Below are 24,227 nucleotides of genomic sequence, written 5' to 3'. Positions count from 1 at the left end.
GGTAGGAGGGAAACTGGGGATATTGGTACAGGGTGTTGGTGAAGGGATTGGTGTTGGAATCTACTGGTGCTTAAAATTCAATGATGAAAAACTCTATAATTCACAGTGACTAAATAAAAAATTAAAAAAGAAGAGTTAGGTACATTCACATTGTTTACTTTTTAAATTTATACATTTACTTACTATCTACCATGCACCCCACACTGTATAGGCAGTCAGGGTACTGTATTAGCCATCATTCCATGCAGGCACAGAAGCTAGGCTGGGTAGGGTGAGATTTTATGGAATTGGCTCATACAGTAGTATATTCATGTTGTTGTGCCATCTCCATCATTCATCTTCAGAACCTTTTCAGTATGCAAAATAAAAACTCTCTACTCGTTACACACTAATTCTGCACTTAGCTTCTCCTGGGTCCCTCACAACCATCACTATAATTCTGTTTTTAAGAATCTTACTACTTTGAGGACCTCAACTAGAGGAATCAGACAATATTTATCCTTTCATGACTGACTTTTTTCACTTAGCTTAATGTTGTCAAAGATCCTACCATAGGGTAGAATGGGTAAGAATTTCCTCCCCCCTTTGATATAACAGTCATATGTAACTTAATGATGGATGTACACTTTTAGAAATGTCCTGTAAGCAGTTTTGTTATGGGTGAATATTATAGAGTATAATTTTACAAAACTGGAAATACAGTCTAGGATATAACTAGGGTATGTGATATAACCAGTGAGATCACTGTTTCACATAGTTTGTCTCTGAATGATACAATATACTTCAGTATCGTTTCAAGTGATTGTATTCTTTTACAGACATAAATTTATACATTATTTAATCAGGACACAAATTAAATCTTTCTTTTTAGATATTGGTTTATTTCCAATATTTTACAATTAAAATAATACACAATAGTGAATGTCTTCAGTATTCATAGCTGAATATTTGCACATCTATATGATTTTTTAACAAATTTAATTTGGGGGATGGAGATATAGTATAGTAGATAAGCCACTTGTCTTGCATGGAACTGACCAGGTTCGATCCCCAGAATCCCATATGGTCCCCTGAGTAAGGCCAACAGTGATCCCTGCGTGCATAGCCAGAAGTAATCGTAAGCATCTCCAGGTATGCCCCCCTCAAAATAGATTAAATTTCTAAATGGAAATGGAATTTACAAGTCAGATGGTGGAGACCACAATTTTAGCAACTATATGAGATTGTGGCATTCTGTGTCTTGAAAGTAGCCTCCCGGCAGCTGTTTGAAATTACACCTCAGAGCTGCCTTGTTCAAAATACTTTCTAGCCACAGTTACAACTCTTCTTAAGAGGAAAAAAACGCCTTCGGTGACTATCACTTTGGACTAAATTAGGATTTCAAGCTGTATTTCCTCAGCAAGAGGAAGGATTTAGTCTAGGAAGTAAACAGAACTGCATATCTCTTATTGAGGTAACACTGATTTGTTGGTTTTAAGTGTGCTTTTTAACACCTCTTCAAAAGTAAGATGTTAGGCTATTCCCACTAGCAAAGTGCCAATTTCCTTTCACCAACATCTACTGGACCCTCTTCACCTTTTGTTCCTCCTGTGCTCTCCTCTGACAACCTTAGTTTTTCAGGCCATGTCTGAGAGTTATCTTCTAGTTGGGATTGTCTGGTTTCAGTTGTGCTCCTTTTTGTCCTGTGTATGAATGAGGTCCTTTGGAACCCACCTATTTTTCTGTCCTATGAGGATTTAGCACAACTGTCTCCTTAGCCCATCTTGAATGTACCACTTTTCACTTTAATGTTTTAAATAAATAACCTATTTCAAGATAATTTTGGATTTACATAAGAGTTGTAAAAGTTGTAAAAATGAAATGTAGAGGACTTCATTTTCACCCAAATCCTAAAGTTTGACTCTTAGCACAGTACATTTGTCAAAACTAAGAAATTAGCATTACTGAGGGCTGGAGTGATATACAGGGGGTAGGGCCCTTGCTTTGCACATAGTCAACCTGGATTCAATACCTGGGGTCCCATATGGTCCCCGAGCCTGCCAGGAGTGATCCCTAAGTGCAGAGCCAAGAATAAGCCCTGAGCACAGGCAGGTGTGGTCCCTAAACAAAACCAAAATCAACAACAACAAATTAGCATTGCTGGTATCCTATTAGCTAAACCTAAGAGTATTCTTTCCTTTACTGATGTCCTCTTTGTGTCCCAGAATCCCATCTGGCATTTCATGTTTTGCTTATTGTCTGTCTGATTTCTGGGACCGTTTTCAGTTTTTTTTTTCTTGTTTCCGTGATCTTGCCCCATGAAGAGTCAAGATCAGGTATGTCTGATTCTTCCTCAGTAGTTATAGTTATTCTTTCTCTGTAGTTATACTACAGTTGAGGATTTTAGGAAGAATGCCACAGAGGTGTGTGCCATCACCACTTACTGAAATTCAAACTATCAGAAAGTACCACTCCTGAAGGAGCTCCCGATAGAAGAGGGTCTCTTTTTCCCTTCCATTTAATTAGAAGCCTGATGCATAAACTCTGGGTCATTTTCAAGAACTTGGTAGTAAGAGTTGCCTCATGGAGCTGGGTCAAAGAATCCATGGACATATGTTAAATCACCACAGTAATTAATACACCTCCTGTGATAGGTACTTTGAGGCTCTGCCAATTGCCTGCCTTATTCTTAACTTCCACCAACTGATTCTAGCATCATCTGTGGACCTTGCCTGTCAGTATTACTGTGGTGCTCTCATGGTGATTTTATACCACTCAGTCCCTTGCACTTACTGTTTGGAAATCTTTTATTTTATTTTATTTTTTTATTTTTGATAATTCCCTTTAAAATTTTTCTTATTTTATAAGGTGGTTCACAATTTTGATTGCAGTTGATATTCAAACACCAATCCCACTACCATTTTACATTTGGATACTTTGGCAACCAAAGCCCATTTTCCAATCTATCTATGCACATGTGTGGTACACCTTCCCACCACCAAATTTGGGATATTTCCATCCCAAGCCCCAAGCCCTGTCCCAAAGCACAACCGAAATAATATATTTTGTATTGTCTGTTATGGAAAACTGCTGAAAACGCTACCCAAAAAAGTATCCATAGAGGAGACAGTGTGAATATTGTTCTATTTTGGCAGGGGCCATTAAGACATTCTTTAGAATATCACTAACATGTTGTTAAAGGTTGAGTGATGTGAGCATTCATATATTTATCTAAAACTATGTATATATGCATAAATATATTTCCCATTATGATTTTTTGCCTACTATTTGAACCCCATCAAATTTGGTGTGGAATTTATGGAGAATGGGTAGGGAGTGTCTTATATTCATGGCAGCGTGGTCCAGGAATATCTTCATTTTTAGGTGCTCTGACCTAGCATGTGGAGAACAGCCTTGAGCATGGCGACGGTAGGGTTCTGGAGGTTTACAGCTGCTGGGGCTGAGAGGGCTCTCACCTGCCCCCCTCTGGGGCATCCCGAGTGAAACAGCCTGGTGCGTGAACACGTCTGGTAGTATGGCTATGGCAGGCGTCATGTTGCTCCCTTCCGGGGGAAAATAGGCCGTGTGATCTGGATGGTGGCCAATGAGGAGATTCTCTATTTGGAAATCTTAAAGAAAAATTTGCCCCATTTCCTCCATTTATTTATTTTCCAGTCATTTATTTATACCAGTTGTGCTTATGGGTATTTCTCTTCCTCTGGGTTGCTGTCTTATATTCTCTTTGTTTATTTTGTTGCTCAATTTGTTCCAGCTTTGGCCATTGGGAGGTTTTTCACATTGGCTCCTATGCAATTTTCAAAATTTCCAAGCTCTTCTTGAATTTTCCTTGGCCATTTCCTAGAATCAACTATCTCTCCAGGGAATGGTGTGTGGTTCCATTGATTGGAAATTGGCATTAAAAAAACCAGGTCTGGATTATGCATGTTCTCAAGGTGTCACTGCTTTAAAATCCTCTTCGTGTGTCTTGTGTGTGTGTGTGTGTGTGTGTGTGTGTGTGTGCATGCATCCAACTTTGCATGCATTTCTATACTCATTTACACTATCTCCATCTCTCTCTCCTCTCTATATTTTATATATATTTATATATAATACATAAATATATTTATATATATATACATTTTTCATTGCTCCCTAGGGTCTTTTTTATTTTTTGACTCCTAACTCTTCTCCTTTCTGCCTGGTTGCCCACAAAGACTCTTTGGGAAGGATCCTTAGGCAACCTCCTTACTTCACTCAAGGAAATAGAGCTCTAGTAAGGGAAAATCTTGTTGGCAACTCTGCCTTGTGTGCCACACAGAAAGGGAAATGAGAACCAAAGGATGACAAATGACGACACTTTGCACTTTAATTAGCTGCCTATTGCAGAGATTGCTGGTATAATCCAAGTTTGGTTGGATTCGTTCTTTGGCAGTTTCACAACTATCACAAAGCATAGCATCTATCTATGCACGTGTGTGGCTGAACGTCCAGGAGTTTTGGTAGGAGTTGAGATATGGCTCAGTAAAGAAGCAATTGCTTCATATATCTGCATGAGGCTGGGTTTAAGAGATGAGTCAGGAATCACAAATAACTAAATAAATAAAAGGTAGGACAGAGACATCGTGCAGGGGTTAAGGCACTTGCTTTACATGTACCTGACCGTAGTTTGATTCCTGGCATCACAGGGTCACCTGAAGACTGCTAGGTGTATCTTTGGACACCCTTGAGCACTGCCAGAGCAGCTTGGGTAACTTCTGGCATCGAGCAAAACTGAATCTTCAGGTCTTTGCTTTGAACTGCCATTCCAGATGACAGAGAATCGCTGGGTGGTGTCCTGAGCCTCCTGATCACCGCTGAAACACCCTCCTCGTCCAAAGTGTGTGTGTGTGTGTGTGTGTGTGTGTGTGTGTGTGTGTGTGTGTACAAATGTACCAAGAGTTTTGGGAATTTTGGTGCCTTGTAATTTAGTCTCAATAATAGAATAAAATCCTGTTTTTTTTTTAAAAAAAAAACTCTGGATTTAATATTCCTGCTCTGGCTTCTACAAATCAAAATCTGGGGGAAATGTTTTTAAGTAGATTTCTGATATTGATTATTCACATTGCCTCCAGCACATAACTTTCATAAGTAAAATGCTGTTTTTTTCTATTAGTTTAAAATGCAGCTGATTTGTGTATAAATGTTTCTTTAGGAAAACAACCACTGTTAATTTAAAAAAATTTTTTTTTAAAAAAATTTTTTAGTAGTGAGACATCTTAAGGTACAGTTGCAGACTTACACATTTTTGTGCTTGGATTTCAATTATACAATGATCAAACACCCATCCCTCCACCAGTGCCCATTTCCAACCACTGTTAATTTTAAGAATTAATCTAGTTGAGATAGTATAGGGGAGGAAAAGAAAACAATAGCTAACTGAAAATGAAGTGTTGTTTGGCATATAACTCTTAAATCTGTTGCCATACTCTCAATTGCATATAACAGAGGCTTTGAGTCACATACCCTTAATAAGTTGGGTGGGGTTCATCTAATCTTGTTAATTGGTGAGGGCCAACCCAGAAGTGATAGTACCAAGGATTCCAAATATAGGATGCAGATTTCCACTCAAATCTTATTCTTGATAATATTTTCTGAAGGTCTAGGTTCATTGTAAGAAAATTATTATAAACAGCTTGATTGCTCTCATCTTGTTTTTTTTTTTAATTTCCTCTGGGGACTTTGAAACAAATCCCACTAAATAGATCTCTGACCAGCCACACGTGGCAGCATCTTGTCTCTCTAGTGTCTGTTGCTCCATTGTCCAGGCCACTCTTAGGAGATGCTTGACCCATGCACAGAGGAGATGAGAATGGCATGTAACATTGGCAAACAGTGACTCAAAGCCTCCGTTATCTTGCAGTTGAGAGTATGGCAACAGATTTAGGAGGTATTTGCCAATATACCAGTGTTCAATTGAATATGCACATCCTTCACCTTCTGGAAATTATTTATTCAAAGATACTTTGGCAGAAGCCCATTTTCCTTCCTCCTGAGAGGAAGACTATTTTCATGTCATGTTTAAACAAACTAGTCTCTTTACTCCTCCTTCTGCTCATGTATATGTATATCTCATCTTGTATGTAATTGGAGTGATGAGCGGTAAACCTCCCCCCAACACTATGCTGTTGAGTCAGAGACACTCTCTGACTCTGTCTAATAATACTCATTGCCCAGAGCTTGTCGGTTGCCATTTCTTGCTCATCCTCTATCCCTCTAGAAACTTCAACCAGACACCAGCACCCACGACTCTGCCAGGATGTGCATACTTCTGTTTCTTCTCCAAAGGATTAAAAAGCAGAAGGACCCACGACCCCTCATTCGATAGATCAGGTAGTAGTGGTAGTCTTAGGAATTAAGGAGATCTAGGATTCTGACTGGCTTTAGATACATAATCCTCGGATTGAGGAAAACGCTCTCCAGCTGATCATATCTTCCAATCATCCCCATTGGCAGTGTTTGGAGGTTACTCTGACTCAGTGCTTGGGGCTCGTTGGAGGCAGTACTCAGGGGATTGTGCTCAGCAGGTTCTGGTCCCAGACTTCCCAAAGATATTGGCATTCATTGGATCTGGAATATTTCTCTGAGCAAAGCTAACCTTTGGAGCATATCACATCATTCTGGAGGCCAGGCTGAAAACAGTGCCCTTGCTCCTCTGCTGACCCTGGACATGAAGGAGAGGCAGCCCCGCCCTGTGCTACCCTCTAGAGCTACCTACCCCACAGAAGGCGTTGGAAGCTGGAGAAAGAAGATCTCAGGGAAGATGACATTTTCAAAAACCTCCAGTGATCGTAGATATAACCATCAACTGGCAGAAATGTGCTCATAGTCTGCAGCAGAATAGTCAGAATCAGGTCAAAGGTCAGTGTAGGGTCACATAGTGGTGCAGAGTCACATGTTGTGTCTTGTGTCAGGATGAGGCAGAATTCCTGAAGGCCCCTTCCCAAGAAGCAGGTACTTCTGAGGAACTAAACCTGCAAACTGAGATCCTCCTTTGATCTGAAAATCCTAACCAATGTTAAATCCGTATCATCCCACCCTTTTAGGGTTGCGCCAGTCTGCTGTGCTGTAGGATTAAGGGGCTGCTATTTCCCAATGCTGTTTTCTGCATGGCCTCAACTGTGCCACTGCCAGAAGAGAGGGGTCAGGTGAGGCCCTGCAGCCCAGCTACAGTCTCATGTGAGTGGCAGTTGTAATTCTTTAGAGACAGTTCTTCTCTATGGGTGATAAACACACCCAGATGCCACCAAAAACAGGATATGATTTTTTTTAAAAAAAAGTACAATAAAGGAAATCAAAATTACATGTTATTCAAAATAGTAAAAAATCATTTGTTTGAAAATTTCTTTCCACAAACCAGGAGGAAACATTTTCATAGGTTCCTGGACCCCTGACACCCTATTTGACTGCATTTTTTGTTTTGTCCCTGTAACTGTTGACCGTGCAGCCTGAGGATATTTTCTTGATTCTACTGATACTTATCCCCATGTAACAAGGGAAAAAAATATATCTTGTACTAATTTTCTAGGACTTCCTAACAAAGCATCATAAACAGGCTAGCTTTAAGCAACAGAAACCTATTCTCATAGTTCTGAATGCAAGAAGCGCTGAATTCAAATACTGTCAGAGCCAGGCTTTACTGAAGGCAGAGGGAGGAATTTTCCTAAATTCTTCCAGTTGCAGATTGTTGTTGTCAATCTTGAGCTTTTCTCTGCTAGTAAACACATCAACCCAGTCTCTATCTTCATCTTATGTAGCCTTTCCTTAATTTCCCCAATTGTGTCCAAATTTCATTCTTTTCACAAAGACACCAATCATTTGATTTAAGAACCATTCTAATCCAGTGCAATCTCATTTTAATGTGTCTGTATCAGCAAAGACCCTTTACTAAATGAGCTCACACTCACAGTTTTCAAGTGAATAGAATTCGGGGACCACTACATATTTAGATCACTACAGATCTCTCTCACAGTCTTGTTGCATATAATAAATGAGACAATGTTTTTAAAGCACTTGGAACTTGCAAGGCAGGGCAGAGTAAGCCTCTATCTCTGTCTCTATCCTTCTCTATCTTTATCTCTGTTTCTATCTTTCAATATCTACTTCTAGGGGCTGGAGCAGTAGTACAGCAAGGAGGGTGTTTGCCTTGCACATGGCCAACCCGAGTTCAATTCCCAGCATCCCATATGGTCCCCTGAGCACCATCAGGAGTAATTCCTGAGTGCAGAGCCAGGAGTAACCCCTGAGCATTTCCGGGTGTGACCCAAAAAGCAAAACAAAAAACAAAACAAAAATATCTACTTCCATAGAAATCAGGAGAGAGAAAGAAGACAAAGGAGATAGACACAAAGAGATGGAGACACAGAGTATGCTACCAGTGGTATATGTGCATCTTTTTGACTTCATGTTTCTGTAAGTCTATGCCTACAATAGGAAGATACATATCTACATGGGAAGATACCATATTATTTGTATCTGCATATACACACAACACATATTAATGGGATCTATAAAGAAGTACCATGTATTATATAGTACAAATTGGTGTTGTGTGTCATAATCTCTGCCCTGTTTCTTAATCTAACTCTTATACCATTCAAACATGACATAAAATATCAAACACATAATTTTGAGTGACTGTTTTTCTTATTTAACCAGCCCCTCACTGCCTGAGGATTGGCTCTGACTCTTCACAGTAATCAGTGCTCCTGTAAGGAGACCCAAAACTCTGAGTTTGTGTTTTCCTACAGAGGAACAGTAGCAACTCACAGTTTCTGTGCCTTTAATGTGTCTCTGATTTTTTTTTCATCTTAGGAAGTATCAGCTTCACAACATCTTGTGGTCAAGATTCACACCACCTCTTCTGAGTAAGTTAGGGACTTAGCCCCAGGTCAGGGGCTACCTGACAAATCCTACCTGACACTAGGAGAGAAAAAAATCCCTGGAAATAAGACTATCTCAGGATAGTTGGTGAAAATAAATCCTATTTCCATAAATGCAAGTGTTTTTTTTTAAATTGAAGTAGGATAATTTAGTGAATCAATCATAGTAAGGGATAATTGACCAATAATTCCAAACAGGGTGATTAAAAGTAAAACACACCCTAGTTATTTGCTAAGAACTTTTAATTAAATTTAACTGCTGTCTACTCTGTTAAAGTCACATCTACATTTAATATCCCAAATTAAACAATTACTTCATCCTGAATATTTTCTCTTGGTCATACATTGCACCATGAAGAGGTGCTTTAGGCTCTATAGTTGGATGAGGCATTCCCAAACCCTCCTGGGAATATTAAGGTGGCCCCAATGGTGTGTCAGAGAAGGTCCAGGAATGTGTTCCTTTCCTTCCCCACTCTCCAATGTTGATTTAAAATAGGAGGACTCTCACAGAGAAGAATAATGCCTATAATATGCTTCAGCAACTTCTTTTACATTCTCTATGTATGTAGTAGTAATCAAAACATAATCTACACTTAAATTAGTTTTCTATTGTCAGGTAACAAATTAACTTTCACTTACAATTAAAATGGGCTGGAGCGATAGCACAGCGGGTAGGGCATTCGCCTTACAAGCGGCCAACACGGCCGACCCGAATTCGATTCCTCCGCCCCTCTCGGAGAGCCCGGCAAGCTACCGAGAGTATTCGATATGCCAGACACAGTAACAACAAAGTCTCCAATGGAGACATTACTGGGCCCGCTCGAGCAAATCGACGATCAACGGGAGGGCCTTTATCTTTTATCTTTATCTTACAATTAAAATAAACTTCTATGACCTCTAGAATGTTCGAATAAAACATTACATAGACCCTCTGTCCAACAGAAAAATTTAATGGATAAAATTATTTTTTTTAAAAACCCTGGACATAGTTCTAAGGCCATACAGCAAATGGTAAGCCATTCAGTTAAGGACACTGACTAAATCTAAAGAGTCGTGAGAGTCATGGCAACTGAGACTTCTCTCATTTTTTCTACTCCCACAACAGAAATAGAAACTCTACTGCAACATATGCTACCTGGAATTCACAGGTTTCTCTCCACTAGGTCCTTGTCTGGGGCTTTTATGAGTCCATCTTGGGACAATTGGGTTTTGGTACTTCTCACCTCCCAGCTATGTATTGAAAAATCTACTCTGGAAAGTCACAAAGATCAGATCTCTCTCTCTCCGCCTCCCCATGGGCCATAAGCCACATGAAATTTCTGCTTCCAACATACACTTCAACTCCTGATATGACAGGGTAAGTGTCCAGAGGCCTGCAACCCCTGCCCCAGCTCACTTGTAGGATGGAATGCCATTCTGGCAGAACTAAAATTACACAACCAGAAGCTGACATACCCCCCTCACCAAGGAGCTACCTGTTAATGTGCTCCACAATCACATTTCAACTAGCAAAAGGTGATATGTGACTGGCCCATCTATAACAAATGTTTATGGTCTGCTAAATCATGTGGGTTTGTGCAATTATACTCTGTGAAGTTCACACAACCAAGTTACCTAATGATGCTTTTCTTAGAATACATCCTCATCACTAAGTAATGTCAGATTGCATCCAAGAAATTAAAAACCTTAAGGTAGATTAAAATATAAAGATAGCGACTCTCAGACATATATGTCATAGTGGACAATGTTGAAAGACAAAGAGAAAATCTTGACAACACCAACAGAAATCTGACTTATTACATAAGGGCATAAGGGAACCCCTTGCATTCTCCTACTTGTGTTAATCCCTGACACCACTTATGGTCCCCAGAGTACTTCCAGGAGAGATGCCACACAGTGCGTGTCTGTGTGTGTGTGGTGTGTGTGTGTGTGTGTGTGTGGGGGGGGGGGAGAGAGAGAGAGAGAGAGAGAGAGAGAGAAAGAGTGAGAGAGAGAAATAGAAATAGAGACAGACAGGAACCAATGAGCACAATGATTTACTCTCAGGAGTAAATCTGAGAACTACTGACTGTGACACACACTGATTAAAAATAGATAAAGATCTCAGAATTCAAGTGGTAGTATAGTGGTTTGAATGTATCCCTTGCATGAACAGACCCGGTTTGAATCACTAGTATCCCATATGGTCCCCTGAGCCTGCCAGGAGTCATTCGTGAGCAGAGCCAAGAATAAGCCCTACTGCTAGTTGTGTCCCCAAAACATAACAACAACAACTACAAAAGAATAAATATCTTTCTAATAAATTATTCAAAATTATCCCCTCAGGACAGCGGAAAATGAGAGCAAGTTAAACCAAATCTTGTGAACAAAAGAAATTCTATTGTAAAGATTAATACATAAAGTAAAACAATAGATTATTTATTATAATATATACTATTGTTTTTATGGTATAATAAAACAATATAAAACATTATAGTAAACCAATTGATTATTTATTATAATAAATACTATTGTAACAAGCAATAATATGCACCGTAGCACTGTTGTCCCGTTATTCATTGATTTGCTTGAGCAGGCACCAGTAATGTCTCCATTGTGAGACTTGTTATTCTTTTTGGCATATCGAATACACCACGGGGAGCTTGCCAGGCTCTGCTGTGTGGGTGGGATACTTTCGGTAGCTTGTCAGGCTCTCTGAGAAGGACAGAGGAATTGAACCCAGGTCGGCCATGTGCAATGCAAAGGCCCTACCCACTGTGCTATTGCTCCAGTCCAAGTAATAACATAAAGTAAAACAATTTAGAAAATTCAGGAAACCAAATTTTGCATTTTTAAAAGATTTATCAAATCAATAGACTTTTACCTACATTTCTCAGGGGAAAAATGAAACATTACCTTATAGAAATAAAGCATTATAAGGTAATATTGTGAATTATGTGCCAGCAAATTAATTACATAAACTGAGAAATTTTTAGAACTATATAAATTATTGAAATGAAATCATGAAGAAAAAGACTATTTCACTAGATCTTGCCCAGGTGAGTTCACAAGTGAACTCTACCAAATGTTTACAGATATTTAATACCAATCCTCATAAATCTGTGAAAAAAAAAAGAAGAGGGAGCTCTTCCAAACTCTGTGAGGCTCTGTGAGCCCAGTATTACCCTGTAGCAAAATAGACAAAGACATCAAAAAAATTACAGATCAATATCCCTCATAGATATTGAATATAGGGAAAGTGTAAATAAAATACAAACTGAATTTAACAACACATAAATAGAATTACATACCATGACTAAATAAGATTTCTCCTAGGAATGCAAAGTTGGTTTATCATTTAAAAACAAGTTGTGTGAAGCAATATAATGAAATAACAACAAATATATCAATAAATGTATATCTATAACATTTAGGCATAAAAAATGAATACAAAAGGGCTGGAGAAATAGGACAGTGGATTGGGTTCTTACCTTCACACAGTTGGGCTGGATTTGATCCCTGGCACCCATATGGTCAGTTGAGCCCTGCCAGGAGTGATCCCTGAGCACAGTCAGAATCCCTGAGCACACTGAGTGTGCCCCTTCAAACAAAACAAAAATAAATACAGTAATAATAGTTATTATATTTGAACCTTAAGAACAATATGATAAGTAGAAGTTGCCAATTATTAGAATATTATATGATTTCACTTACATGAAATGTCCAAAAAAGATAAATATAGAGAGACAGAGACAGGAACCATAGACAGTGGTTTCTTAGGGCTGGGCAGAATTAAGGGAAAGTATGGAATGACACCCAATGGATTGGGGATTTTTTTAAGACAGAAGGGTCTAGAATTAGTGCTGATGGCTATATCATCTTGTGAATAGACTATGATGCTGAAACACATTCCTTTAATGGATGGATTATATGTATTTGAAAATTAATACATTTGTTTTTAAAAACAGAACCTCCTCCTGACACCACACACACACACACACACACACACACACACACACACACGTTAATCCCTCATATCCACAAGTCAGGATCACTAGCAAGCTCTGTGGACTTTGCTCAGGTCTCATTGTCTGTCATCAAAGTGCCAGCAGCTGTCTCTCCTCTTCAGTTTAGGATCTCCTGGCAAGCTAGCAAGGTTGTGGCAGGATTTCATTATTTCTGGATCAGTTTCTGAAGATTTTCTGGGTTTCCCTGACACGTGGACCTAAATTTAGACAGTTCACGTAATAGCAGTTTGCTTTTTCAGGGACAACAGAAGAGGCCCTGTCACAAATGCAGGGAGACACAGATGACTATGTGTCTGGGAACCCATCCACAGCAGCACCGTCCATCTACTCCGCTGATTCTCCCTGCAGACATAAACCCAAAAGCCTCATCCAGGTCAGAGAAGACACAGAAGCCAAACTCTGGGTGAGGGAGGGCAGGAGTCCTCTCAGAATTCTCTGTCTCCATGATCTCATCACTACCACGCTCACTATAATGCTCATCCTGGGATTGTGTTTTACCTGAAAAGGCAATTTATTCTTTTTCTTTTCTTTTTTTAATTGAATCCCCATGAGATACAATTACAAAGCTTTCATGTTTGAGTTTCAGTCATACAATGATCAAACCCCCATCCCTCCACCAGTGCACATTTTCCACCACCAATGTCCCCAGTATCCCCTCTCCCAATCCTGCTCCTCCCTCTGCCTTTATGGCAGACAATTTCCCTCTTACTCTCTCTCTACTTTTGGACATTATGGTAAGGCAACTTACTTTTAAATCAATTTTTTTTTCTGGCCAGAATTGGGATTCAGTCATAGAGTGCAAGACTTGCATGTATAAGACACCTGGATTTTATTTCTACCTGGTAAAAAAAAATGGGGGGTGGGGATTAAAAATAAAATCAAATTTTCTGTCGGAAACTTCTAAAATATCTCTCTTTCCCAATTCCCTATTTCTACTAAGCTTTTTTAAATCAACACATCTTCAAAGGAAAAAAAAAGATAGATTGTTTTTAACTCTAAATATACACCTTTTCCTCTATAATGACTAATTGAGAATTTATAGAATTTTAATTATTTTTAGAGTTTGGTTAAACCACTCAGTGACAGTCCAGTTAAATAGCTGTAGGGAAAGTAAGATACCCTCAAAGCTTTTCCCAATGGGTGCTCTATAAAAACCTCCCTACTACCTTTTAAAGAGTCCTTAATTAATTTGGAAAAGTTTTTATGTGAGTCATTTCACGTTTATGAAGACATAAAATGACTGTGTTAGTTTCGGGAGGATCATAGAAAAACTTCATCCTGTGTTCTTTCCCACCTCCAACACTGCTGGCTTAGTAGTGAAACTCAGTTAGCTTATCCGCCTTCTAATCCCCATAGTTTACAACAGACACATACTTGTTTTCCAGAACCCCCTTAACACAACCCCTACAAACACCCTACACACCCTTTTCACACCCTCTTAACAATTCTTTTCACATCTTCTATGCGTTCCTTTAACTCTCCATCTTAATATGAACTTTTTCTTCTGGGAGATACTGCAGGTGACTAACAATTTCTGTTGTCTTCGTGTTTGCTGTTTTGTCTGGAAGTGAGCTAGGCAGCTCACAAGTTTGGAAGTCTACAGATGCCACGGACCCCATATCTGGGGAATAAGAACAAGAGAAAAGATCCCTGGAACTCGGGCCCCAACCTCCTGTGTGACAGACCCAGGCCAGTGTAGACTGCCCCCTCTGGGTCACTTCCTGGACAGCATCTCCCTTTGCTGAGTCTTCAGATGCCTCTACACTGTCTGCTCTCTTCTCTCAATGAGGCATGACTCTGGGAAAAAACTTGGAATTGAGCTCAGATGTTTCTGGAAAAATATTCTCACTTGGAGGTATGGCTTTTTTGGCACATGCCCAGCAGGATGCAGGGTTCATCTGGGCAGCAGACACTGGATACTTGGAAGAGGACACATGTGAATTCATTTAAGTACCAGGATATCTGAGTGATGAGATAGAGACTCTAGGATCTGGGGTTTGTGAAATTAGCCATCTCATTTTCATAAAAAGAGATACGGGAAAAGGATGAGTTGAACTGATTAGCTGACTTACCTTTCCCCAACAGAAAATCCATCTTTTAGGCTTTGAATTCTGATTGAGAAAGCTCTGAGGTATGTTTAAGGACGCTAAGAATGGATCCCGTGCCTGGATCCATTTCTTTGTCTTTATTGAGAACACTGAGAAAAGTCCCCCTCCAACAGAACACAGCACTCAACAAACTAGCCAAATCCCAATGAAAACAGTCTAGACCTCTCTCTAAAACCTGTTACATCAAAAACAATTTCAAATCAGTTGTCTTACTTACAAAATGCTATTGACCTTTCAAGAATTGCCTTGCACCTATAACAAAAATAAATAAAAAAAAAAAACAGAGTCTCTAGAGCTGTAGAAACTACAAGTCAGAAAGAACTGGAAGGAGGGATAGTGGTGCCATTTTTCAGCAGAACAAGTTGAAGGGAGTCCCACTCTTGGGAGTTCCTGAGCCCACTCGGCTTGCTCCAAGGACCTGACCTGGAGTCAGTGTGAAATGTAATGACTGTGTCCTCAGAAGAAGCTCCTTGGAGTTTGAGTTCTCTCATGGATGACACAATGTGTGTGCACATACTTTGTAAATTCCAATGCTTGCACTGAAATATGTGGAGTCCCACCACTCCAGTCAGTTTACCTGCTCATCAGTTTCCAGAAAGGCTGGAAAATGTATCTCTTGGTGAAGTATTTTCAGAAGCACAGTAAGACTTGACTGTGTTCCAGGAGATACCAAAAATGGGTCTGACCTAATCTGACCATCTATGGGGTGGCAAATCCAAGAGTTGCATGGCTTTGCAAGTTGGTTAGTGTTGAGCAGCTTATTTTCTGCTATGCTTGGAGTGCCCTCTCTAGATCTTTCTTTATGAACCACAGGGATACCCACACAACTTATAAGTGAACAGTGTCAATTATACAGATGTTTCCCCAGGGTATATGATGTGTGAGACACACGTCCATAGATTGGTGTCACTGCAGAACTTCAAGAGAGTATGTGAATGCCAGGTTGAGGCACAGGCTCTGGTCAACCCTGAACTGAAACTCCCACAACCTCTACCAGGCAAATGACTTTACTGTCTATATCAGAGTTTTCCAAGGTGGGTAGGTAATACTCTCCTCTTGCGAGGGCACTGGAATGATCCAGTGGATGGTAGTAGTCTTGGGTGCAATGGAGTAGTACAATCTGTTTACTTGTTCAAAGAAAGTAGATTTTCATGGTGGGGGATTTGAAAAGAGAGAAGTGGGTCAAATAAGCTTGGGGACTTCTGGAAAACACACACACACTCTGCTGATTATGAATCTCTCTTTGTGGGATGGGGGTGTCCCAAGCTAACGGGCTCGTGGATCAATCTGAGAATGTGAGGATACAGAGGTTCTTGTAACCCTGTGGGATGCCCAGAAGTGCTCAGGTGCCTCCAGAGCCACACTCAGTATGCTTGTGTCTCCCAGGGTTATACCTGGCAATGTTTGGGAGATCATGTAGGATCAGCGATCAAAAGGGAGTTGTCAAGTGCCTTAGCTTCTCTCTAGTTCCTCTTGGTCTTTCCTGATGGTTATTTTTTTTAATTTATTTTTTATAGACTTACAAATTTTTGTGCTTGGGTTTCAGTTATACAATGATCAAGTACCCATCCCTCCACCAGCGCCCATCCTCCACCACCACGGTATAACCTGATGGTTATATTTTTACTGTGAATCTGTCAAGTAACTTCTTACCCTCATGGCTTTCTAGGTAGCCATCTGTAAAACCACAGCGAGTGATCAATGTGATGCCATTGGCCAGTGACCCAATGATCCTGGTTAAAGTGTTCATCTGTGGAAGTGAGAGTTGGTCATAAAAGATTGACTAGCTCTGGATCCTGGCAAGGCTGAGCTTGCCCTTCTAAGGCAGTGCCAGTGCTCTGGACTTTGACTTAGCCAAATAGCTTTTATCTGATAATCAACACGTATGGGTGGCACTATGGGCTCAGAGGGTGGATTTCTTGAACATTCACCTATTGTCACCTAGTGCTATGAGTGCAGAGAAGTCACAAAGACTGAGTCACTAGCCAAGGAACCAGCATTCACCCTGGTGATAAACCAGGACACCAATGATTAATTCCTCAGGCCCAGCAAATAGCAGTAAGAAAATACAGATGGGAGGTACAGTGGGACGTTTTTCTCATGATTAATGTGAGATGTCCAGTTTTAGACACCAAAGACCATGATAACATTCCTAAGTATGAAGGATTCAGTTCTCTGCAAATAAATGAAGAAGCAAAAATAGAAAGGAGTGACATGTATGAGAAAGAGAGAAGGCGAACATGCTTGCCTTGGCAAGCTATGTAAGGAAAAACACAATAATGTGTTTTAAGATACCAGAAAACACATAGAAGACTACAGCTTCATCAATGGAAACATTACAGATGAAGTATGCTAGGAAGTTAGAGTGACCCAGTGAATGTGAATGTCATTAAGCAGGGCACTGAGAACCATCCCAGTTTCCAATGGTCACCACTGAGTGATATCATAAGGATAGCCAAGTCATAAAACCTCTCCTAATATTCTAACATCTGAAAATTTTATGAAGAAGAAGGAGAAGGAGAAGGAGGAGGAGGATGGGGAGGAGGAGGAGGGTGGGGAGGAGGAGGAAGAGGGTGGGGAGGAGGAGGAGGAATCCCAGACTGAGCCTGCTTTGAAATTTTTTAACTAGTGTTGACGTCTCCATTGGAGACTTTGTTGTTACTGTGTCTGGCATATTGAATACTCTCGGTAGCTTGCCGGGCTCTCCGAGAGGGACGGAGGAATCGAACTCGGGTCGGCCATGTTGGCCGCTTGTAAGGCGAACGCCTTACCCGCTGTGCTATCGCTCCAGTGTTGACAGGACAAGAAAAAATTGAATTTAAGAATCAAAAAATAGTTGGTAAATGATAAGGATGAAAGAGGATTGAAAATTCTAGAAAACTCTCAGTGTGAAAACAAAACTTCACCAAAAAAATAAAATTAAAAAGAAATAACCAAAGGAAAATGAGATGGACTGAGGAACAGAGAAATCCGTGTAGATAACTAAATCTGGGAGGAATAGATTTGTGTGTGTGTGTGTGTGTGTGTGTGTGTGTGTGTGTGTATATATATATATCTTCATTTTTCCCTTTTGGAGAGCCTGGCAAGCTACTGAGAGTGTCCCACCCACACAGCAGAACCTGGCAGGCTTCCCGTGGAGTGCTCAATATGCCAAAAACAGTAACAATAATGGGTCTCATTCCCCTGACCCTGAAAGAGCTTCCAATATGGCACCATTGGGAAGGATGAGTAAGGAGAAGCTGCTAAAATCTCAGGGGTAGGACAAATGGAGACATCACTGGCATCCGCTCGAGCAAATTGATGAACAACGGGATGACAGTGATACAGTGATATCTTCATTTAGGAGATTATCTGCATACTGGAATTTGAGGCACCTACAATTTAGAAATATCAAGGCTTACTCCTGGACCTGTGCTCAGGGATCCCTCTTGGCAAGACTTAGAGGACAATATTGGATCCATATCAGCTGTTTGCAAGGCGACCGCCTTACTTGCTGTATTATGTCTCCAGACCTGCAAAAATATGACTAAAAAGTCCACTTGATCATATTTACTTGAAAAGTACTAGTTTCAGTTCTTCTGTTGGACAAAGTAAAGACGGAAATTCTGAGAATTCTACTTTATCGTCAGAGGTAAAAGATTTTAAAATGTTACAACATAGTTTAACATATTAGATTCATATGAGATAATTTTTTTCAAATTTCTTAGCTTAAAAAAGAAAAAAACCCAAGGTGAATTTATGTCAATGTGTCCTAAAATCTCTAGTGATGGAAACAAGCCCTTTGCTGTCATGTCCCATGTGCCATGAACCTGCAGTGATCCTTCAGTAAACTTTCTGGCCAGCCCATGAATTTGCAGGTAAGCCTGAAAACTCTAGGTGTTAACACCTTCAAAGGTAACATTACAGGGGTTGGAGAGACAGTACAGTGAGTAGAGTGTTTGCCTTGATTGTGGTTGATCCAGGTTCAATCTTCAGTGCCCCAGATGGTTCCCAAGACCCACCAGGAGTGACACCTGAGTGCCAAGATAGGAATAAACCATGAGCACCACAAGATATGACCTCCAAAACAAACCAAAAGAGGTATTGTTACAAAAAAAGATTATTTACAGCCCTGCACTCAGTGAGCTCTGTGGGTCATTAGTTTCAAGGTAATGGCAGAGAAGGAGACTGTTGAGCAAGGCCCTGCAGGAATATCCAGGTAAGGGTGGAGCTGTGCTCAGAGACTGCATACAATGTCCATGAAGAGTTTCTATCCTCATCTTTCTGGGTGTTAGGGGTTAAGTTGTGTCTCTCTCCCAAATTTATACTACTAATATAGGATTTCAGAGTTTGGAGGTAGTTTTTACAGGTGCACTCAATTAAATGAGGTTATTATGGTGACCTCAGTCCAGTATCACTGCTGTCTTCATTTAAAAAATAAGAGGGGGGCAGGATTTCAGACAGAGGAAGAGGCCATGAGAACATGGAGATGATAAAGCATAAGTGGAGCACCACCATCTCCAGAATTCTATGTCCCCCAGTTGAAATGCTTTCCCCCTTGTCCCCCTCTCCTCCGCCCATGGAACACACCATTCTGCTTCCTATATCTATGAATCTGACTTCTCTAGGTCCCTCATATAAGTGTCATTGGGCAGTATTTGTTCTTTTGAACTGGCTTATTTCTCTATACGTAATGTGCTTGAGACATCCATGTTACAGCATGTACCAGAATCCCATTCCTTTTTAAGTCTGACTCTGTTAACTGTATTTTGGGTATTTATTCATCCACTGGTGGACACGATTTCATTCTTGTTAACAATGCTAAGAACATACATGCAAGTTTCCACGCTTGTAGGTTAGTCTTGGTGTAGGTTCATGGGTCCTTCCCTCTGTTTTACTTGTTTTTTTCCTTTGTTTGTAGGCTACACCTGGCCCCACTCAGGACTTACTCCTGGTTCTGCACTCAGGGATCATTCTTGGAAGGCTTGGGGAGCCATACGGTGTTCTGGGGATCTACTCGTGTCAGCCACATTCAAGGCAAATGCCTTTCCTGCTGTAGTATCACTCCAGGCCTCTCTCTTTTACTTGTGGAGCAATGAATTCTTCCCTTACCAGGAGTCTAGGTCTGGGAGTCAAAGCAGCCAAAGGAGTCCAATGGTGGGGAGGGAAGAAAGGGGAAAGGAGTTTAGCCCTCCCATCAGAGCTGTGCACATTCTGACTGTCCCATTGAGAGCCACCATTTGCTTTCTAGCAGTCTTTGGGCCCTTTCCTCCTGTCTGAGCACTCACTTCCCTGTATGTTCTGTCCTGCGGCTCTCTCTGTCCTCTTGGGGATTGGGGGGAAGACTGTTTCTCTCAAGGCTTCCCCAAGGCTCTACGGCAGCATCTCTTATCTTACAGCCCAGGTTAGCAGCAGCTCCAGCTGGCAGCCTTCTCCATGCTTTCTCTTCTCTCTGGCTTCATCTCTATGCACAGCTTCTTCCAGCATTGGTGTTCTTGGTATCAGCCCTCTCGGAGGACCTTTAGATCTGGCCTGCAGCCGTGCTCCCAGCTTCTAGTCACCTCCAGCTGACTCACAGCAATGACTATGGCCCTTCTCCCAGATCTCAGAACTCTCTAGAGGCAGCTGCTCCTGTTCTCTCCCTTTGAGGTGGGCCTCCCTCTTTCCTGAGGCTCTCCAGGCTCACCTCTATGGAAGGCAGTGGAAGTGGGAAAGCACTCCTAAGTTCACTGCACCCCTGTGAAAGCTAGCTTTTAACTAATAGCAGGCCTTCTGCAAACCTGCAGGTGAACACATAAACACTCAAGGTTTCACTTCCAAGGTCCTGCAATTTTTCCTAAGTCCCATCTCCAAGGTCCCGGTGTATTTTAACAAAACCTAAGACCCATTCTTATTCCGGGATCCCAATTGTACTACTTGACATGAAGCCTCTTTAAGGCGAAGGCCTAGCTGCTTAGTATAAGAGAAAAGTCTAATACACCAGCCCTACATACAAATATCTTCAAGAACTGCTTCCAATTCTTTGGGAATATATACTCATTGTCTTGTACTAAACATATTTTATCCTGAAGTGCTATGACAGGGAGAAGACCAGATTCTACAAAATGATGAAAAGGTAAAGGTAAAGGCCCTCCCGTTGATCATCGATTTGCTCGAGCGGGCCCAGTAACGTCTCCATTGGAGACTTTGTTGTTACTGTGTCTGGCATATGGAATACTCTCGGTAGCTTGCCGGGCTCTCCGAGAGGGGCAAAGGAATCGAACTCGGGTCGGCCATGTTGGCCGCTTGTAAGGCGAATGCCCTACCCGCTGTGCTATCGCTCCAGCCTGCAAAATGATGAAACTCCCCCAAATTTCTATCCTGTGGATTCTCTGCTGCTGGTGTCCAAGTAAAGTGGGGAGCAAGGGAGGTTAGACTCAAGAAAAGAGCATTTCCATCTCTGTGCTCAACCCAACTCAGCCACCAGCTCTCAGGGCAAAGCTAGTAAAGTCTGCCATGAGCACCTACACTGCACAGACACTCAACACCTGTCAGCCCCAGGAGGCATCATCCAGCTGCGCCCAGAGTTCATTTGTTTTGCATGGCATGGGAGATGAGCTCTGCCACCCGAGAAACGCAGACTCAGGCAGGAGTGAAGAATTGCTCTTTGCAAGAAAGTAAATTCAGTCCTAACCTCCACACAGGCACTCGATCACCTTTCCCTCACATAGGAAGAATTTCAGGAGGCAAAATAGTGAGGCAAGATAGTTTTCACTGACCAAAACTTGCTCAGCAAGTTGTGAGGGGAGAGAAAGATAATAAACATGTTCAGATACATGTTCAAGAGAGAGCACAGGATTCTCCAGAGTGCAAAAAGAACCCAAGAAACATAGAGATAAGCAAGTGAGATATGCGTTCAAGGGAGAACTGGACTTGAAGAACAAGCCCCAAATAGCTTTTAGGGAGAGCTTTTATACAACTCCTTCAAATGTTTTTTTCCTTTAGTTTTGCATACATAAAAATTCATCTGGGCGTTATCATAGAAAAGTCTTGCACTGTTGATGGTCTCTTCATAATCTCAGATTCTGTGGTTTTGCCTTTTCTGAAGGGTCCATTCTTTTCTGATGGTGCCTCAATTTCTCCTCTCCAAAGAGCTCAGGGTTTGTATTTCAAAGGAATGTGGTCTTCATGCCTTTGGGATGCTTCAAGTCTAGGCAATCTCTTACATTTTATTATTTCCCAAAAGTACATTACCAGCTTTCCCCAACTATCTGCCTGCCCAGTAAAGTGATAATTGGTTGATTCTAACAATAGGGGAGAAAACCCAGGCCCTGCTTCAGATTCAGCTTTTCATTTTCTTTCTTTCTTTCTTCCTTTCTTTCTTCCTTCCTTCCTTCCTTCCTTCCTTCCTTCCTTCCTTCCTTTCTTTCTTTCTTTCTTTCTTTCTTTCTTTCTTTCTTTTTCTGGGTAAGCTGTTTTGTTTCAAGGCAGGTTTTCTGTTTTCTCTTGTGAAGTGAGGTGATTCATTGGAAGATCTGCAGGGGTCACTGAACTGAAAACCATGAGAGAAACTAATGCTGGTCACCAGCTGCACTTTCCAGACGTGGAATCTGTGACCCCAGAGGAGGCTGGTGGAAGGCAGAGGATAAGCATTGGGTCTTTTGCCTTTGTCTCCTGAACTTTAAGTATTTTCTTGGAACAGGAGTCACTTGTTTATGGTTGGTGGATTTCTAAAGCAATAGAACCTTTTTCAAACCTCAAAAGAAAGTGTGGAGTCCTCCTCGCTTCTGGCCGCCTTACAATTTTTCTCCCAGAGGCTTCTTAAAAACCCTTGTAAACTAATTCACTTTTGTCTGCTGCCCTTCTCTGTGTTCATGAAAAATAAGTCACATTTTTACAGTCAGCTGGTTTTAGATTCAGTGTTCAGACTCTGTAAGTCAGCACCATTAGTTGGTCTGAAGGAAAAGAGTCAAGGCATTTTTTCTAAGATAGGGGTTTTAGCATAGTTGAGTGAGGTCTTAACTTTCCATTCTTAGTCCTCTGTGGCCCATTGGTAACACAGAGGTAACAATGAACCTGGCAGAAACTATAAATGGACCCAGGTATTGCAAATAATTCAAATATTCAATAGCTTTTTCATGCAAGCTTTAGGTGAGAAGCAGGATGAGAGTTTAAAGTTAGGGTTTATTGGATATACCTTTTTACCCATATAAGGTTTATGTTCCAAATATAAAGAACCCATTAAAGCAACACAACTTAGAAACCAAGAGAAGGTAGTTTTCTGGGAGCTTTCTGGGGCTTTATCCTTATGACAAGTTCTTTTTCATGGGACTTAAATACTCTCCTACCCCAACTGAAAATGATAGTGACAGTATTGGAGGCCTCTAGGTCCTATTGAACATCTGTGGTCTACTGACAAGACCTGTTGATCAGTTGTCAGAAACCACACCAGGAAATGTCAATCCATCTACTCTGTTTCCACTAGGAAAATGGCCCCAAGGCAGTACATGCAGTCTAGACTGTGCCCCAGTAATCCTGCACTTTATATTGCCAAACAGCCTACCCTGAAAAGATACTTAAGATGCAATGTATATGTTGGCATGAATCCAAAAGGACATAAGCCAGAGGCAACCTATCTCAAAACACATTGACATATATATAGAACAGAAATTCAGAATCCCTGTCCAAGTTAAAGGCAAAGTCCTCCCTTCATGCTTGCATGTAGAAAATAAAGAGGCTTGTTTGAGACAAATTTATCTGTATTCCTCTCTTTCCAAATTTTTATCTGTGAAGAAGTGTGACTGAAACCATTGGTGACAGGTACAAACCTTTTCTACAGCCCACTGATCAAAGAAATTCTATGAGTATTAAAAATATTTTAGATCCAATGCTAATAGAAATATACCATAACAAGACTTATGGGATGCAAATACAGCTGTGTTTACAGTGAAAATTATGGCCTTAAATTTATTTATTAAGAAGGATAAGAACTGAAGTTGTTTGCATAATCATCTGAAAGTGAGAAAAACAATAGTAAGTTTAGTTCAAAAATATGATGGAATGAATAATTATAAAAGCAGGGTGAACTAAGTAGTAAAAAACAAGCAATACAGAAAAATCAACATAATTAGCAATTATGACATTAGAGATCTGTAAAAGGCTATGAGAAAATACGGAGGGTAAAAGAGGGGGAGGAAGAAGTGAAGAAATAATCAGCAACAGTACTTAAAAGGGGCCTTTTGACTATCAAGAGAAAA

The sequence above is a fragment of the Sorex fumeus genome, unplaced genomic scaffold (genome assembly GCF_029834395.1).
Source record: "Sorex fumeus unplaced genomic scaffold, SorFum_2.1 ptg000063l, whole genome shotgun sequence".
In the NCBI taxonomy this organism is placed as follows: Eukaryota; Metazoa; Chordata; class Mammalia; order Eulipotyphla; family Soricidae; genus Sorex; species Sorex fumeus.
The sequence above is the reverse complement of the archived record's forward strand: the minus strand, read 5'-3'. Positions refer to the sequence as shown.